The sequence below is a fragment of the Aphidius gifuensis genome, linkage group LG3 (assembly GCF_014905175.1).
Source record: "Aphidius gifuensis isolate YNYX2018 linkage group LG3, ASM1490517v1, whole genome shotgun sequence".
In the NCBI taxonomy this organism is placed as follows: domain Eukaryota; kingdom Metazoa; phylum Arthropoda; class Insecta; order Hymenoptera; family Braconidae; genus Aphidius; species Aphidius gifuensis.
Window position 1 is genome coordinate 7,345,942 of NC_057790.1, and position 21,202 is coordinate 7,367,143.

The following is a 21,202-nucleotide window of genomic DNA, read 5'->3' on the forward strand; positions in this document are numbered from 1 at the left end:
AAGAAACGAGGCTCAACAAACCCCACTTATCTGACAAACACCCCTCATTTCCCTACTTGTATATAGTGCATGTTATACCCCGCCAGTTTCTCTTGCTTTTTCTATCTCTTTCTAAATATATTTTGATCTCTCTTATCCGTTTGTCTTTTCCTATCTTCCCATTTTATCCAACACTATACCGCGATCGTTGTAGTCGCGTCGCTCTTTCTCTCCCGCTCGTTACTCGCTGTCGACCCCCCTTTTACCCCCTCAATAGCCGCACTGATACTCGAGTCGCGGTGTACAAACACTCGGGTGGGGGAAGCTTCCCCAGTCGCAATCGTACCGTCGTCTGCTGCTGTACCGAGCACATCCAGAACGTGTTTCGTTCACAAATTTATTAAATCTTGTCGCATGTTGATTTGAAATATTTTTTTTTTTTGTTTTTACTCATTAAACACGAAATTATAGTTAATTGTTTTTGTTTGTTTTATTTTTTCAATTATTATATAATATTAATTAAATATTTTTTACGTTTATTGTGTTGTGTTTTATTAAATTGTAAGAATATAAATTATTACAGTTGAAATTAATTAAAAAAATAATTTTAATTTGATATTTAATTGATCAATTGTTGGTTTTTTTAAATAAATATATTTGATTGAAGATTATAGTTTGTTATCAAAGACATAGAAGAAAAAAAAAAAAAACGTAAATAGTGAGATATAGAAAGAGGACATGTGAAGTGATTGATTAGCTTTTGACAGATATCCACATGCTCAAGTGAAAAGTATCACAGTGATATTGTGATTTGTCTGACGTTTTCAAACTGTCTGATCACCGACGGCATTTATTATTTTATTTTCCACTTAAATATTGCATTTTGAGTTTATAAATTTAAACATGAATTTCCAAATTGCTGAGAATGGAAGACAGGGTTGACAGGCTGAGGGATATTTGAATGTTTCAGTGGATTGAAAAACAAGCTTAATGCTTACACTTATAAAATTAAATTTATGTCAATCAAAATGTATCATTGATTAGGCAAATTTAATTAATTCATGAAGACAGTGTGAATATCTTTACTGGTTATCGTGACATAAATTTACTAAACAATTCTATAAAATTTTTGTTTTGAGTTTTTTTTTTCATTTTTTATTTTTGTGACGTTATCTGTGATTTAATCGTGATAGGCTTTAAGGAAGGAAAAAAAAATCTATCTAAATGTTAAAGAGCTACGTAGCTTTATTTTATTTTTTTTGTTTAAGTGAATCAATATATGTAGAAAAAAAAAATTATCGTCAATGAATTGTGGTGTAGTAGATTTATCGACACTGGAATAAAAAAATTTTAAAAAATAAAATAATAACATATAGAAAAAAAAAAAAAGAATAAAAAAAACAAAAAAAAAAACAAATTGTCAATTCGTTCAAGATATTTAGCAATCTATGTTGTTCTATAAGGTGAGTTTACAATTGAAATTGTTTTATTTATATTTTATTTATATTTTTACAATTCAATTCAAAAGCAATAAGAAGCCAAACGAAATTTCGATTATTGAATAGCAAAGAAAAGAAACAAGCACTTTTGAAATCAGAAAAGTTGAGGGACAAACATTGCCAGGGAAAAAATAGTTTTAAAATTGAATTTTTAGTTTTTTCATAGCATTGTTTTCTACGTTTTGCGTTTTTTTTTTTTTTTTTTTTTTTTATGTAGCTATGAAAAATATATAAAACAATCAGACGACTCAACATGCAGCTCGTCGGCCGAACGACTGAGTACACGTAAATACCGGCGTTCCATATCATGAGAAGAAATTTCTATTTGGTGCTTGATGTTTGCACGCAGGCGCCTGTATCTCATGTGCCACGTGCTTTTCTCATTTTACACTGATCACTAAAAAAAAAAAAAAATTTCTAATATTACATTATTTAATCTCATTTTTATCAAATTTTTATCATCAATTTTCTTTCTTTAATTGTTTCTAGCCCCAAATATTTTTGTAAAAATTAAATAAACCCCTGAGAATGATTGAGTTATGTGATAACATATCCAGGAATAATAATTTATACTTGGCATAATGCCAAAAAACACGGATCACGTTGGTTTCCAAATCACTGAAGTAGGCTGTACCAGAAAAAAACATATTCAAGTTATTATTTTTTTTTTTTTAAATACACAATATGTACAAAAATATTATAACATTTTATTATTACAGTAATAGATTATTTACATATTATAAATTATATAGCTGGCATAGACTTATCGCAAAACTAATTAGTTTTGTCTCATATCAGAAGCTCTCATATATAGTGATAGCAATAGCCACTTATCGAGTCACACGACAGCTCCAATACATATTACAAAAAGATAAAAACCATCTACAAACACTACATCATTGTACGAAAAAATGTTTATTTAAAATTCTTTATCGCATATTTATATAAACATCTATGTAACTTTTTAAACAACACACATATATACAAAAATGTTTTTATTAAATATTTCAATGGGGATATACAATAAAGTACTGTTTAATAGTTTATCTATTTATTTTCATATTATATTTATTCTTAATATTATTATTAGCTTATAATTTGAATAATTCAATGTAATATCTGCACATATTGCTAGTCATCCATCATTTATTTGAGAGATTATTAAAAACTGAATTTAATAAATGCCACTCTTATATTTTGACCAAAGATCAGATATATATTTTTATATATATTTAGTTGGTTATGTAGTAGTGATATATGTATATAATGGTATTATGAGAATTTCTAGTGATTCTGGACAGCGTCCAAAAACTTCATGACACGCTAAATGCTAAAATAACACAAGCCATCTCGGCTGTTGTCTTTATATACACTTTTTTAAAGAATTTTAGATTGCTATTTAATTCGCATACAAAATAACTTCCGTTATATATTCAGGAAAATTTTATAAAGATAAAAAAGAAAATAATAATTATAAAATTTAAAAAGATAAACTTACAATCTTTAAAATGTTAGAAAAAATATTTATTTATATATATGAGAATGAAGATAGTATACAAATACATTTTTTTATAATATCATTTGTATAAACAGGAAATTGTTATCTTCAAATCAGAATGTGACAAAAGTATAGAAGCAATACAAAGTAAATAATAAAAAAAATATATAAAATATAATTATAATTAAAGTCATTACTCACAAATTTTATGTGCAGAGTTACATTGCTTAAGAGAATTATCATTTTTTTTTTTTTTAACAAGTAAACATACGACAGCTGTTGCAAAGAGCACTATAGCAACGAAAAAAAAAAAAAACATTATATTCCATCCTTTATATATAAAATTGTATAACGCTATAATATTACAACTTTTGTCCTTTTATGATATATATATGTAGTTATGTCTCAGGTGGAACGAATCATGGATCTAATTCCTTTGGTAAAATTTTATTCAACGCATGACAATTGAACCTGTCTTGTTCAGCCAGTTTTTGACCCCTTAAAAAAAAAAAATTACTCAAAATTATATTCCAAAACCAGCTTTATATATACAACAATTTTTTACTGACTAATAAATCCATCAAGGTTATTTAAAATATTTTAAACTATTGGACAATTTGTCTGTAATTAAATGACATCAGTTAACACAATGACAATTATATCTATTTAATTATAAAATACTTAAAAGCTATAAAATATTATCAGTAAATCATTTTAAAAAATTTACTTATAATGTTCATAATGATATATAAATCCTTGAGTATCATCAACAAGTGCCAGGAGACACTTTTTTACCAGGTACCAGGTATATGGGGCATTGAGAATGAGCTGTTTCAAACCGGTTTGTTTTGTTTTTTTTTTTTTTTTTTTTGCAAAAAGACATCAGTTGAATTCACGTTGTATTAAAACCTATATATAGGTAGTATACTTTAGTAAAATAAATGAATACAACGACGACGAAAAGTGAATATAGCATATATAGAATTAAAAAATAAAAAAATAGAATAAAAGCAGCAAATGTTTGCAATTAAATGACGATGCTGTCGTAAAGGGTCAACACTGACAAGAGTCTAGGAATATATATAGTATTGTATATATGCACACGCACAGAAGCCGAATTAAAATGTAAATATTTGATTAGAGTTAATCCTGGGGTTAGATGAGCCAGAGAATGAGACAGTAGGGATGCAATTGTAAGGATGAGGTTATGTGGCCCTGAGGGACCACTTTTTTATTGCTAGTTTTTATTGGCCATGTATATAACCCTCGTTCTTTTTCCTATACCAATGTCTTTTACTATAATTTTTTTTTTTGTTCTTCCTTCAAAGCCTTTATTTTATATACACAATATAACATCTATAATACTTCTACTTTATCTCATTTTACTGCTCAGTTTTACCTCTTTCTTCTTCTTCTGATCTCAAAAACTCGCGCGCGTTCTGTATCCTAACATCCTCTCACATCGTGTGCGAATAGGTGAGGGTTGATTAAAACTAACGTTGTGCCAAGAATTACCCCGTGAGATTGAAAATTAAATTAATACACAAAACCTCATCTACCTTATTCTCTGAATATTATTTCTATCTCTCTTTTACTCATTCACGTCTTTTATGTATATATATCTACTATGTACTATGTATACTCATTTTTCCGTCTTTCACTTTTAAAGCCCCTATAGTCCAACATCACCTCATTCCAATTTTCCACCCACCCATCATAACCTCTGCCTCCTTTTTCACCCGTTGGGCTAATTAGGTATATAATATTAATTAAAAGTTAAGTGCCACATCGTTTTCAGCTGGAGCAACGCTCTATACACTACCTTTGTATATCTTTCTTTATACTAACGTTTTAATATATTTTTTTTTATAAAAAATATGATTCTTGTTTTTTCTCTACATATTGTTACCTCACTAACAGAAAGTCTAGTATTTTTTTTTCCTCTAATTTCTATTGTTTATGAGAAATAAAAATATAAGCACCAGTGTTTACTGTTTTTATATTTTTTAATTAATAATCAAAAAAATGAAAAATAAAAAATTCAATTTACAAATTTAAATGATAAAAATATAAATTTTAATTTCATTTTATTATTATCAATTGATAAAATTTGAAAACTAAAAAGCTCTATAAATCCATAGATTATTTTCATGATAATTTTTGGATTTTTTTCATAATGAAAATAGCACTAGTGGTACATGAATGTTGAAGCCAGACTCTTCTGTCATAAATAAAAAACACATAAGGGCCTATTTTAGACTTCATTAACATCTAGTAAAATAACGATATGATATTTTTATTTTAATGATAAATATTATAGCTTTATAATCGGACAATAATTTGTTACAATCAATGTATATATGCTATATATTAAAATTTTCAAAAGACTATTCAATCTGTTATTGTTATTACACTGGTTTAAGCAACAACTTCTTACTCTCCGCCAGTAAATGTAAACACATATATATATACATTGAAGATTATTATCCTGCACTTTGGACAAAGTGTATGAAGGTTGTTAGAGAGAGAACGCAGTTGTTGGGTTTCGAGTGTGAGTGAATATTGGCTATAGCTTGTAGAGAAACTTGGCGACGCTTTTACTGAAGGTGCTCAGCCGACAGTCAATGTATATATAAGGTATAAGGTAGTCCATTAGCGTTAATATTATAAACGTTAGCTGCCCTCTGGTCATCCTCTTTTACTACTATCTCATACATATATGTAATGAAGGGTTAGGTCTTGATAAGGCATTAGTTTACTTCTCCAGTATATGTGGCTGTTCATTTTGTAGATTCACTTTGTGTGATGTACATGTGAAAATTTGTGTGTTTGTGTTGAAATGTAGTTACATATATATGTATACAATGTATATATGTATTTTGCATATAAGTCATCACTCTTACTTTGGTGTTTAGTTACTACATATATATATAATATATACTGTCCAACCACATTGCTGTATATATTCGCAGATTCGCAGAATGAACTATACAATGAAAACTGACATCCACATTGCCCATTAAAATATATACTAATTTTATTTAATTATTTTATTTTTTGTTGTATATATATTTTAAATTTTTTAACATTGATTTTCTCGTTAAAATATTAATGCTAAAAAAGCACGAAGCATTAACGTTTTTTTTTGTTTTTGTTTTCATCAGTTTTTGAGCTTTTTTTTTGTGTGTGTATGTGTGTATGGATTTAGAGTTGATGTATGTATTGGTTTGGGAGAGTTTGCAATAATACAAGAAGCTAATGGACTACCCGCGCAAAAAAGGGAATACTTTGTAGGATGAGATGCTGAAAATATATAAGAGAGAAAAAGAAAAGTTATAACCGAGGATGTCATAGAGTTCATTAACGATTGCCTCTCATGCAAAATCTACCTTATAGTGATATACCTATTATGAAAGATCGTTTAACTTTACTTTTGATAGTTTTTTTAAATTTTCAAAAAATAATTTTCATGCTTAATGGTGAGCTTTGAATTATTTTATTTTTATTTGGAGAAATAAATTTATCAAATTAATTATTTATAATTATATTTTAACTACAAATGCCCGTGATAAAAATTAAAAATTATATAAATTAATGAACATGTATGTGCATAATAATATAAACAATCAATTATTATTTTTCTTTTTTTTTTCTTTTTTAGTTTAAATCTTTTATAAACACATATAGTCTTTTAGGTTGTGTTTTATTTTCAAAAAAAAATATATAATATAAAAATTCATACAGATATAAATTGATCTATATATATATATTTATAAGAATAAAGAAAAACAAAAATTAAAAGTAGCAGGATAAATTATTAGTTAATGTAGAAGTACACACTACTGCTGCCCCAAGCAATAACATTAATTGCTATAAGCTCAATCACAACGAGCTCGGGCCCGGATGTTGTAACTATATAGCATATAACAGGTCACACAGCTTTTAGATAATTGGAAGAACTATATTTGATCAGGGATAATTGAAAAATGGTTCTATTTCTATACTCCCTTCTCTCTCCTCTCTCTATACTCTAACTATATAGGCCGAATCACTTCAACAAATTGGTTGGCTTTTGTCGATGTTTATTATTATCATTTTATATCATTATTTTTTATTTATTTATTTTCTTTCATTATATTTCATTTTTTAACCTAAAAATAATATTTTTTTTTATGATTTTTTTTCATCAATTTATTGTTAGAGCAAAACATATTAACTCTTTTTTAGTGTTTTGTTTTTGTTTAGTGTTAAAATTAAAAAATTATTTATGTAATTTAATTTCAAGTTTTCAACAAAATTAAAGGTTATAATTTTGTAAATTTATATGTATTTTAAACGTTCATTGAAAACACCTCAATCGATAATCACTATAATAATTTTATGATAGATATAAAATTGATCTGCAATTTATTAAATTAAGGAATTCTAGGCGTGCTTCTGATATCTGCTTAATTAATTACACTATCCGTGGTTTTAATTAGTTTGATAGTGCCTTCATTCGTTAATTTTATCTCTCTTTTACTCATTTAAAATCCTACTGTTTTTTTATTTCTTTTTTTATCCATCTTTATCATGAAAAATTTTGAAGTACGCCAGAGAAATAACTACGTACATATCTGTATGTAGATAAATATCTGCAGGTTGATTCTGCAGTGTAGTCATTTTAAATAAATGCACAATTATATTGCTTTAAAAACCTTTGTTGTTTTTATATTTTTCCCTGCAATTTATTTACAAACAAATCAGAAATTAAGTATATGTAACTTCAATATAAAAAATAATAAAATATATATATTTTTTTTTGTATTGTTTAAAAAAAAGCTTCTTTTAGGAATCTCATTACTTTTATATTGCTTTTCAGTAGTTAAACATTCATTTTAATTACAAATAGAAAAATAATTGCAACTTGTGCATGTGTATACTTTCAAGTATTCCTAAAATAAATATCATAATACAAAATTATTTTAAATCGCGCATGTATCCAAATTTTATCATGTAAATTTCCATTTAGAAAAAAATATCCTGGTTAGTGATAAACATAGTGTAAAAAAAAAAAAAGATGAGTTAATTTTTATCATGATTTTATTATAAATTTATGAGATAAAAAATATTTTTATTTAGATAATTTTAAAGGCTAATATAAACAATTTATTATCGATTTATTTTTTAAACTTTCTCATTTTTATAATATTCATAACAAATTAATATTTACAATGTCAATATAATATTATTCCCGGAAAATTAATTAATAAATTTTTCGATAAAAAAACAAAACCTTACAATTTTTATCTTTATATTTTTAATATTCAATTGAATAAACAGTCCTTGCATAAACTTTATCATCAAATTGATGATAAAACAAATTAATAAAAAAATTTATTTCGATATATTAATTTTGTTTTTGCTTCTTGACTATGGTTGTTTATTAAATTTTACATACATACAACTCAGTATACACATGTATATCGAGTAGATAAATATATGCGTGAATAATATCCGCATTACGAATGCGCACGCAGCCGACATATCTATAAATATATATACATAGTTTGCAAAGAGAAAGAGGGTCTAATTAAGAGCTTCCCTCTTTACCTCGCACGTTTCTTGTCTCATCTAATTTCTAATTACGATTCAACATTATATATATCCACGATTACGAAGGTCTGCAAATACTTTTTATAGTACAAAAAAATAAATATAACAAAAAGAAAATAAACAAAATTGGTATAATTTTCATTCGAGAAAAATATCGTGAAAAAAAGTCATAACACGGTAGATGATAATTAAAATTTTTTTTTTTCATTTACACTCATATTGTATAATAAATAAAATACAAAATTAATAGAATTGTACTCAAGCATATTACGTCGTATTTTATCTCTATTAATAATATTTTAATTTTTTTTAAATAATCATGATTCATGATATTCTTTTGAGTGTTGAAAATAATGCGACCAGTTGTTTTGTACTATTGAATTGCTAATTGTTTCACAGAGATTACATAATTCTCGTTAGTGTTAATTACGAATGAAAGTTTGTGTTAGTGTATATGCACAGTGACTTTCAAAGATGCCGCAATAATAATATTCAAGACAGTCTTGTTCATATACACATACATAGAGTAATAAAAAATAAACAAATAAAATATATAAAAATATATTTAAAACACATACAAGTATAGTAAGGAAGCAATGTTGTTTTCCCCAAGCAATTCTTATTGCGATTTGACCCAGATAATAATGTAGATTACAAATTTACAACAACCGGAAGTGGTGTATATATATAAATCTAAAGGAAAGTTAAAAATAAACCAACAATTATAATAATATAATAAAATAGAATAGAGATCTAAAAAAGTATACCTATTTATAAGATATATTTTTAAAAAATTAACAAAGAATATTTGCCAAGAGCAGATGTTATGTTTATTTTCATATTTTTCATATAATATTTGCATGATGTTGATAGAAAAGAAGGGATAAGTTCAAAAAAAATTAAAGAGAAGGGATTAGATTGTAATATAATATACAAAAATAATTAATAGTAAAACTTTTTTTTATAAATGTGTCCTTGCAACTAATTGAATGTAAGGCAATTAAGTTATGCTGATCGTTCAAGTCATCTAAAATAATTAAAAGTATAAAATACACACAGCTGTATTTTTTACACAAAAAAAATACCAACATATGTATACATACACACAACTATATGCATGTATATAAAACTACGATACTTGTTTTCACACGAATATACCTGTTATAAAATGAATTGGTTATATATGTATGTTTGGCTCATCAGACTACATGATGGTATGCCTCGTCAACCAGCTGACAGAATGAAAATATAAAATAAAATATATATATAAAAATATAAAAAGGTGGTATACTCGTTACTGCAGAAAAAGGGTTATATCACCACCTACCATATATACATAGTATTCATATACATATATGTATTTTTTTATTATTATTTTTTATTTTTTGTTTTTGGACCCTGGGTATTTAGTTGCCGCGAGATAATGCGAAAGCACTTAACGATGGCAAAAAATGAATTGCCGTAAATCTACTGAAGGGGGTGGTATATAGCATTAAGCTTTAGTTTATATATGTATAATATTTTTGTGTGTGTGTGTGTGTATGTGTGTATGTATATATAAAGAGAGATAAAATAGCTTATTATTTGGAATCTGATTCTCTACGGCTGTAAACGAGTATGATTCTTTATTTTGTTTAAACTTGATTTTAATAAGTGCAAAATACAAAAAAATAAATATATATATTTTTTTATACAAAGATAGACAGGTTTATTTCTATAATTGACAGCAAACACATTGTCTCGTCTTTGTTAAACTGGATTTTTACCCTCTATTTGTGAATTTAAAAAAAAAATTTTTTCTATTTTTGTTCAATTTATTTCTATCATTTTATTATTATTTTTTTTTACTTTAAAATGAACTTGAATTTTTGTTTTAAATATTAAAATACACATATCCTGATTTTGATATTATCATTTGTTTTTTTTTTTTAAATTATGAATTTAATTTAATATGAATTTTGTGTTTTTTTCCATTAAAATTGATGAATAAAAAAATGAAAAAAAATTAATATTAAGTTGAATTTAATGAAGACTAAAGTTTGAAAAAAAAAAAAAAAGAAAAACAGGAAAAAAAAATTAATTATCATTTATTATGTCCGGTTTTTTTTTTTTATCATATTACAATCAGTGGATAAAATACATATAAAAATAAAGAAAGAGATGATAAAATCTTGTATAATTATCAAAAAAGATAAATACTAAACTCAATAACAATGAAGTCTGTTTTGTGACTTAAATGAAAAAAATAAAAATAAAAATAAATGATGAGTAATGAGAAAAGAGAAAAGTTTTAAAGAGTTTTATATAAAAAGACCTGAGAAGAAATATTTAATCAGCGTTTATATACAACGATTCAAGAAAATTAATTACAAGGACCATCTTATTGTGTTTGTCTGGCTTTTTAGTTGGAGATTACACTTACAATGCTTGTTTTAAATGAGCCCTAGTGGTTCCTATATATGCCAGCTAAATTGTAATATTATCAACACTAACAATATTATATGTACATGTATTGTATAATATACATAGTGCGTTGACACTTTTCGTTTTACCCTTATAATATATATGTAAACCTTTTTGCACATATTTACTTGTATAGCAAATAAACACTCTTATTCCCAAATGGCCAATATAACGCTATACATCTAAGTTTATTGCTACTATATAGGGTCAAGAAATTACATATATACAATGTATATAAGCAATATAACATTGTGAATTACGTAATAGTATCACCCTCTATTTTACCCTAATCATGGATTCAATATTTCTATTCATCATATAAATTATTAAATTAATTTTAAATTCATTCATTTTTATTTAATTTTATAATTTACAATTATACTCTATTTTATTTTTTTTTATTTTTTCTATTCAGTAAATTAATAATGACGTTTTAGAATTAGATAAAAATTATTTCGTTTTTTTATAGTTTGAAAATGGAAGGGTTGATATTTTGTAAAACCAACTAAAATTGATATAAAAATAAAAAATGCGTGAAATAGGTTTAACAAAAGCTGTAATAATTTTTATATAAAAATACTTTTAAAATAAATAAAGAAAAATGTTTTAAAAAAAGGTTTTATAATGTTGGTTTTATGCAGGATGATCTAAAATAATTTGTAGAAAAAAAAAAAAAAAATCTCAATTTGTAATTAAACTCAAGTTTTATCACATAGAACATTCATCATTGCTACATTACAGAAACCTTATTAAATAACAATTTTCTTTTTATCGTGTGACTTTGTTCTAATAAAAATTATTCCAAACTTTTCTTTTACAATTTTTAACTTTTTATCTAAACTCATCGTCTCTGTCAATTCTCAAATTATAACACTTACTTTTTTGTAATTCTACATGTCATATCTTACATCTAGAATTTTTCATAATAAAAAGGTGGTGAAAAAATTTACGTACGACTTTGAAATGTATAGTCGTCAAGTGATATTGAATCCACACGACGTTTTGTGTTAAACCAAGAGATTCGTGTTTGATATCAGTCTTCCTATTGTTGTAGATCCCATGCGTGCAATTCACTGTCATCACATATATTATTACCAAGATGCCATCCAACCTACAATATAATTTGAGTAAATTAAAAAATAAAGCAATTAAACTTGAAATTGCCGATGAAAAATCGAATTTTATGTGTTTATCTATATCCGCACATGTGTTGTATATTTCTACATTCACACACAGCTCATTTGCTTTGTTTAAATAACTCGGATTTGACTTTATCAAAGAAATTCGTCTGCCTGAATAAACACTGGTATTTTATAAAAAAAAAAATTTCATAAATTGAAAATTTTACATTATTATATTTTGTTATTTCTCGCATCAATTATATTCTGATTTTTTTTAAATTATATTTTAATTTAATTGAAAAATATCCTTTCTACTTTATAACTGTTGCTGTTTTTGTTTTTTTTTTTTCAAATAAAAATTATTGATATTATTATTATGACAGACTACAATTATCCAGTTAGTTGTAAAGGTGAGAGAACTGAAAACTCGAGACAGGGGGTTGCTTCAGTAGTTGCAAAAGTTAGCAAAAAAAATCCAACTGGGTGGAGGGTGGTAGTGAGGAGACTGAGGTAGCTATGGAGGTAACCGACACTCTCTCGCAAAAAAGTAATTGGTTAATGCCTCGGAAATGAGTTTAGTTTTTTTTTTCTTTTTTTTTTTTTTTTGCTTGGGTTTCGTGATGTATTTTCTTTTTGTTTTTTTTTTTTTTTTCTTTCATAGATATATACTGTTTTATCTTTTTTTTCACCAACTTGCGTTATTTTTATACTATATGTTTTTCCTTCATCTATACCTCTCACGTTTCGTTGAGCCTCAGCGTAGGTGAAAAAGATAAAATTATATCTCATCATCTATCTCTTTGCCAAGTATATTTATTTATATATTGTTTTTTTTTTATTTTTTAATATTATCTGTTGTGGTGTTGGTGGTGGATAATACTGCTTTGGCCGTCACGCTTTGTGCTACATTGAATGCGTCTTTAGACTTCATTATCAACGTATATAAAAATACAATTACGAGTAGTCATCAGGGTGAATAATTTTGTACCCCCTAGGTGTAGTAAAATGATACGTAAAAAAAAAGAAAATATATTAATTAATTTAACAGAAAAAAATAAAAGCATGTGGATTATATATAAAAAAGTTTATTGTATAACTATACTAGTAGATTGTAGCTACGTTAATTTTAAAAAAATATTCGACTGTTATAGCAACCCTTGGAACCCTCATGATGGTAATTTGTCAGTGATCCAAGTCATGTCCCTTTTGCAACCCTCTGACAATACTCATCGACCCTTCGAATATCGAAATAAAAAATTAAATAAACTCTTTGTATATCTATACAACAATATATATTTTCTTTTTCTTATCCATTCTTTTTTTAATTTGATGACAGTATGTCATATTTCTTTTTTATAAATTTTTTGTTATGATCAAATGACATCAAACTATAATATTATTATCATGTCAACAAAATATATTTTTAAGCTTTTATAAAAATTCTTTTACTAAAAAAAAATAATGTAATCAATAAAATAATGTTAATTGAAAAAAAATTATATAGCTTTGTATAAATGTTTTTAGATTTTTAATTAAAACAATTATTTTAAATAAAATAATTAAAGACAGTCATATCAGTTTTAACATTACTCGACATATTTAAATTTTTATCATAATTATAATTTTTTTAATGAACTATTATTTATTTATTTTTTTTTTGCAATAATAATTATCTATTTTCTTAATAATAATTAAATATAATTTAATGGGATATTTAATGTGGATTTTTCATCGTAGCTTCTTGTGTTGTTATATAGCCACCTGAAAGCTCTGTTAGACAAAAGGCCCTGTGCTCTTAAAAGGTGTTGTTAAATTCCCCCTCAACCTTCTTCTTCTTCTTCTTTTACCCCTTTTATTTATTTATTTTTTATTTTATTTATTTTTTTTTTTCCTCGTCCCATGTAAAACACTCCTTTCCCTGTCGCTTCGTTTTAATTAAACTCATAAATCAATGTCAATTAGTCTAGCTTCTTGCCATTGTCATTAATTATAATTAACAATTAATAATAATAATGTTATTAATGAGAGTACAAAATCCCTAAACATATATATCTGACATATAAGTTTAAAATTTGCATATTAAAAAAATATATATATTAATAATGAAATTTATAATTACTTTACAGTTTTAAATATTTACCAGTAAATTAATATCGCCAACTGTGTTTGTTATCATTATAATTAATTTTTTATTTTAATTATCATTGAATAAAATTTAGATGAATTTATATTTTTCATCAGTGTAAAGTGTTAAAAGTAATTTGAAGAATACAGATAAAAAAAAAAATATATATATTATATTTATTTTTCGGTGAATAAGAGCCACGAATAAATTTGATGGCTCGCGAGAGTCCTTCTTCGTCGTTTGGGCCTTGTTGAGCCCCGAAGGGCCTCTCGTTGATTCTGAGCAGGTGGTCGTTTACAGAGGTGCAGAGGGGGGTAGAATGTACGGGACCGGTTTGCAGGGCGAATATTCTAGTGTCTATATGTATGTTGATGAGAGAGAGAGAGAAAAATAAAATTTAAAAATAATAAAAATAATTAAAAAAGGATAGAGTCAAGTTGAGAATTGGTTTTTTAACAGCAAGACAAGGAAAGGTATTACTTGGATTAAAGAGTGACAATGCAATGTGATAAAGATATGTATGAGGAGGGGAAAAGAGTCTTAGAAGCGTGAACGAAGGACGATTCTCAAGCAACTCATGATACTTGTTGGTAAATATATTTATATGTTGTAAAATAAATATACATAGTTGAGAGTTTTTTATTTTTGGAATTGACGATCGTGTTTTTAAGCTCATGAAATTTTTATTTCTATATATATTTTTTTAAATAGTTATAGTTTTCTAAAATAACTGTTTCTAAATACAGTGTTTTTTTAAAATTACGAGTAAATAAAACTGAAAAATTCAAGTCGAAAAAAAATTAATAATTTTGTTTCATTTGGAAAACAAAAAAAAAGGAGTATTTTATTCAAATTATTTGTTTTTCTTTTGTTTTGAAATACCGGAATTATTAATTTTAAAAATCAATTTATAACAAAAATATTTTATTCTTTCTATTGATGATTATTTATAATTAAAAAAAAATTTTTTAAGAAATAATTGAAATATATTTTAATATAGATGCTTCGTTTTTTTAAATTAAATATTCTTTCAAATCAGTAATAAAGTTTGATTATTTTTCATAGTTAATCGAGTCAGCCGATGGTTAAGTCGTCAAGAACCTTGTCTACAGTGCTTGTGGTCTCGGGTTCACATACCACACGTCTAAATGAAGAAAATAACGGCTTAACAAAAGTATTACCCTAAATCTTGAAAAGTGTGAATCCTTGATTGAATGAGTGTTTTCTGGTGTTTGGAGCAAATATAATCTAGCATAGACCATGTGAACTACGCACTTGGTCTACGCCAGGAAAATGGAAATATTTGCCTTAAACACCGAATACCTTTTTTTTTTTTTTAAAAAAAAAAAAAGGTAATGTAACAGACTTACACATATTCCATCTATCTCACTTTCACACAATTATCGATGACAAATGTTTATTTTATAATAGAAGGAATATCACTATTAAGTTATATTATCTATTCTTTGTTTAATTTTCTTATAAATTTGTTGAAACTTTTCCTCATAAAACTTTGAATTTTCTCGAATCTAATAGTATTATTTATAAAATTATTATACCTTTTTAGTTTTGGAGATAATTCTCCTATTATAAAAAGAACAGTTGTCATCGAAAATTGTGGGAGTGAGAAAGACGATATTATTTTTGTTTTATTTTTTAAATGGTAACGAGTTAATAAATGAATAATCGAATAAAAAGTTTAACCCCACAATGTACGATAACAACTGTTCTTTTTATAATAGGAGGATACATATATATATAGTACATATAAAATAATTGATCGAGATATATTAATCAATCAATTTATTGATAAATACAATCGATTCAATGGTTTTTGAATTGTGATCCGTGATGTAAAAGAAAAAAAAAAAGAAACAAATAAGAGATTTTTTTTCAATTTGTGATATTGTGTATCTGGTGTTCGAGGCAGATATTTCCTGGCATAGACTAAGTGCGTAGTTCACATATTCTATGCTAGATTATATTTGCCCCAAACCTGTAACAATTAATAACAGATACAGAATCCTAAAATCGTTGAATTTAAGTTAAGGTTTTGAACTCGAGACCACAAGCACTGTAGGCAGAGCTCTTGCCGACTTAACCATCAGCTCATTTGATGAACTGAAAAAAATAATTATACTTCATCATTAATTTGAAAACAATCACAAAAAGTTACGATACAAATATCTATTTTATTAAAATATACATGTGTACTTGTATAATCTAAGCAAATATCATTCAATTTATATGAAATAAAACTCGAGAAAAAAATCAAGATTTAATAATTAAGTCCATAGGAATAATAAATTACGTGTCAGCATAAATGTATTTTATATTATATAATTTTACAAATTTACATTGAAATATTTCATGAAATTTTATAAAAATTTAGTACTAAAAGTTTCATGAAAAAAACCGTTTTTGAAATTATAACAATAAAATCATTTGAAATCACACTAAAAAAAAAAACAACTGATTGATCATTAAATAGTCCAATTGCCTCATAATTACAAACAATCTATACTTTTTAGCGCCGTTAACATTGTGTTAATGGATTTATTTTTTTATTTTCCCAGGTAGAAATTAGAGTCAATTTGAGGTCACTTTTTGACTTCACACGTTAATTTGAAATGAGAAATCAAAAAAATGACTCTTATTTCTACCTGGGTTACTTTCAAAATTAAAACTTGTATGTTTCGAGTATCTACAGACTATGCAAAATTTATTTATTTTCATTTAACGATATGCTGGCGAATTGAACGAAGCTAAGCTAAGAATCTCTTCACAAATCACACACACTTGCTGATTTGAGGAAATTCATAAAATTTTTAAGAATTTTTCATGCAAAAGTTGCAGATAATATTCAAAGAATAAGTAAAATTTCAGTCATTTTAAATAATTTTATTAAGACTTCAGGCTTAGCAGTACTGTTTTATTCAAAATTATTGTAAAATTGATACAAGAAAATGTTCAGGTTTTTTAAAACATTAACTCCTGTCTCAAAACATCTTACTTTTCAATTTGAAGTTGACAGATTTTTTCTCAACTTTAAATTACAGCTAATGAATGAATGATATATAAAAGTATAGAATATGCAATGCACTTTTGCAATGACAAAATAAAATATGCACATATACATTATTGACATTGAATGACCGATGAATTTGAATATCATGTAAATAAAAAATAATAAATAAAAATAAACATATATAAATATTAAATATATGATGGAAAAGCAAAAATGAAAGGATAAACATGGTGAAAATGTTGCGCATCGACGAACGTTCGAGTGGCTGTTGGAAGATGCAGAAGTGAAAGAGCCAAAGTGAGACAGTATTGATGATAAAATATATGAGTAAATGTGAGATGAAAAAAAGCTTGGAAACTGGTTGAGTAAGGCTGCGAAATGGACGAGTCTTGTTGGGGGTTGAAAGGGACGAGTGAGAGGGTAAATCTTAAATAAAGTGATATGGAGTACTTTCGTATAAAAGCTCCATTTCCACAATATACATATATACTCTAGAACTTAGTATATCAACGTATATATTTTAGCTATCTTTACTGTTTATTGTCAGAGTGGTGCACTCGTCACGATTCAGTTACAAATATAAATACAAAAAAAAATATATATACTTAGCCAAATGCTCTTATTTCAAATGCTAAAAAAGAATATAAATTAATGATGATTAAAAAATTTTTAAGATATTATTTTCATTACATCAATGAAATTATACATATAAATGTATATCAAAATTAAAAAATCGATTTAAAAAAATTTTTTTTTTGTTTATAAATGTACGTTTATATTTTTTTTTATATAACGATTAGACTGCTTGAAATGGCCATGCAACAACTACCCATCATTGAGATCGTAAATGTCGTTTTCACGAAACATCTCGTTTTCTCACTAACTCCATGTAAATTTATATACCAGTAATATTTTATTTCTCTGCACCTTTAACGTTGATAATAAGCTGATGAATTGTAAAAAAATTAAAATGAAAAAAAGATAAATAAAATATTTATTTTGATTTATTTTTAAATTGATTTAAATTTTAATAATCAATTATAAAGTAAACAGAATAATTATAATTTTTTATTAAATCAGATGTATATATTTACTGTCAAATAATTATAATACTATGTCTTATTTGAATGTGTATTAAATACACTAGTAAAATTGATATCTGTCAGCACAAATAAATGCCGAGTCAACTCCGTCAAATTAAGAGAAAACGCACGACTCACGAAACGAATCATTAACGAGCTGCAGATGCAAAAGCAATGCGTCGGTTATTAATTCCCGGTAACGACGACTTGAAGTGACACACGTACGTAGTCAACATGTAGACTCAAAAATAAAATAAAATATAATATATATAGAATTCACATATGTATACATATATTTGTTACCGTATGTGCTGCAGCCTACACCATTATCATCATCATCATAATCATCATCATCCCAGATGAGTATAAACGTAAAAGTTTTTCGTGCCAATTAAATTTTGCGTCCTCCTGCGTGTTCCAGGGTCTCACCATCGTGAAATTAATGAACGAACGGTCACATGTATACATGTCTGTATAATACAGCATAAATGTTAGTAACTATGACGAATATATTGAAACTAGAATAATTAGTTGAATGATTCTTTAACGAGCATCATCTTAATATCATCCTGTAATTGCATATATATATTCAAAGTACGAAATACATCATGAATCATGATTTTTCTAATTAAAAATTAACGAAAAAAATAAAAAGTCATAGGTGCTGGGTGGTTAAGTAAAATTTAATAAATATACAAATTATTAATTATATTAAAAACTATGTTATTTACCTTAACATTTAAAAAACAAAAATAATAATAATAAAATGAATAAATAGTACAAAAGCACTCTAAAACTTTAACTAGGATCAATTTCACAAAAAGCACTTGAAAATGTACAGAATTAAATGGGTTTCGTTTTAATTAGCAGTAAACTGTTTCCATTAAGTCCACAACTGTAAATCACCGACACTTTAGATTTTTTTTTTTTCACTTATACAATTTTATGTCAATGTCTATCTCTTTCTCTCTCTTTTTTTTGCAAAATTAAAAAAATTTCTATATACAAATGAAATACGTGTATATTTTAAAAATAAATAAATAATAATTTACATGTATAAAAAAAAGTTTTTAATGACTGAATAAAAAATTTATTTGGCTTTGAAAAAATATAAAAAATTCAGAGGACTGATTGCATGTGAGAAGCAGCTTTTATAATTGTCCATCATAAAATATGTGTTGTCAATATTGATAGTTTCTTGAGTGAATGAGTGCATATTATTGATCATGAAAAAATTATTATTTTACATGTCGTAATATTCAATTCAAGAATGAATATATTTCTGAGTTTAAAAAAAATATTTTCAAGTTAAGAAAATCTCTTGATTTAAGAATTTTTTGAGTCTCATATCATGAAAATGTATATAAAAAATAAATAATAAAATAAAACCTGTTCACTTTGTACGCCATCTCCAGGATAAAATAGGAAATGAATGTTTGGTAACAGTTGAGATATTGGTCTGGAGCGTGTTTCGGGATATAATATGAAAAGTAAAGGGAAAGACAGGAGATTGAAAAGGGTATAGAAGAAAAGGGGTGTACATGTATATTACATTTCAATCTATTTAAGTTTCTTGCAAATGTACTTTATTCTTAACACAGTAAATTGCAATAAAACAAAAAAAAAACAAAAAACATTAATTAAAATAATATACAAATCAAACACAATACACAGCTGACAATAAAATAATAATAAATTAAGTAAATATATTTATTTAAAAAATATAAATCTTAAAATAAATAAAAATAAATATATAACAAATTATTCATATCAAATTAATTAGAATCATTATAATATCAATGTCATTAAATTTAACGTGAGGCACGAAAGCCCAAACGCATTACCGTGCCAATAAATAATACATGGAAGGAAACATGAAAACGAAATAAGCGGTGTTGCTGTATATAGTGGCAGCAGTCGTAGCAAGAGGGGCGGTTGGTTGACGGTGGGTTGGAAGTTGAGAATAAAATAAAAAAAAATATATATTATAAAAGAGGAGGAATGAGGGATGGAGAAAAAGAGAATTCGGAGGAGAAAGATAGTGAGGTTTTGGGAATGCCGAAAGAGCTGCCGCGCGCGTTTCGCATGTGTAGAAATATATATATACGTATATATATATGCGATCGTTATTTCCAAGGACGAAGGGCAATTCTGGCCCCCGCGAAATACATGTATATATGTACAATAATATATATATATACCACGTACACATGAAAACCGGCTTGTATCAAAAGAAAAGACCGTGAGGTTCTCTATATATATATAATAATCGACATTCGAGGGGCATTCAATTTCAGTCTAATTATGCTTATTAACGAGACCACCCCACTTGTCTTTTCTTTTAATCATCTTGGGTAAATCTTCAATTCGCTCAATAAAAACCTCAAAAGAATATATGAACAAATAAAAAATATATTTATAGGTATAAAAGTTTTGCCATTTGAATCGCACAAGAACCAGTGATTACTATTGCCATTTGCGAAAACAGAAACGTGTCGGTATATATACTTGTTTTTTCTTATGATTCGATTTTTTTTTTTTATTTTGTAATTATTTGTGTAATTTTAGGTCGGTTGAACTAATTAAAAGGTTTTTATATTTTCTGGCTTGAATTTGAAAAAAAAAGACAAATTCATAATTTGATCCTATACGTTTACCAATGAAGATGATTGATTGATTTTTTTTTTGCAATGAGTCAGTTAAAATGTTGACTTGTTCATGGAATAAATCTTAAAAATTAATCTTTAAAATAAAAAATAAAAAATGATGAATAAAAATGGCTAATTTTGTTGATTCAAAATGCATCAGACAA

The 21,202-nt window shown here is 25.9% G+C and overlaps 1 protein-coding gene across 1 annotated transcript in view; it reads left to right on the top strand.

The window, feature by feature from the left end:
- The first annotated feature begins 311 nt into the window (after positions 1-311).
- LOC122851807 (LIM/homeobox protein Lhx3-like) overlaps positions 312-21,202 on the top strand; it is a 77,757-nt gene continuing 56,866 nt past the window's right edge. Inside the window, exon 1 of the mRNA XM_044151272.1 lies at positions 312-1,442. The gene's annotated coding sequence lies outside the window, so the exon portion shown is untranslated. The remainder of the gene's footprint in view (positions 1,443-21,202) is intronic.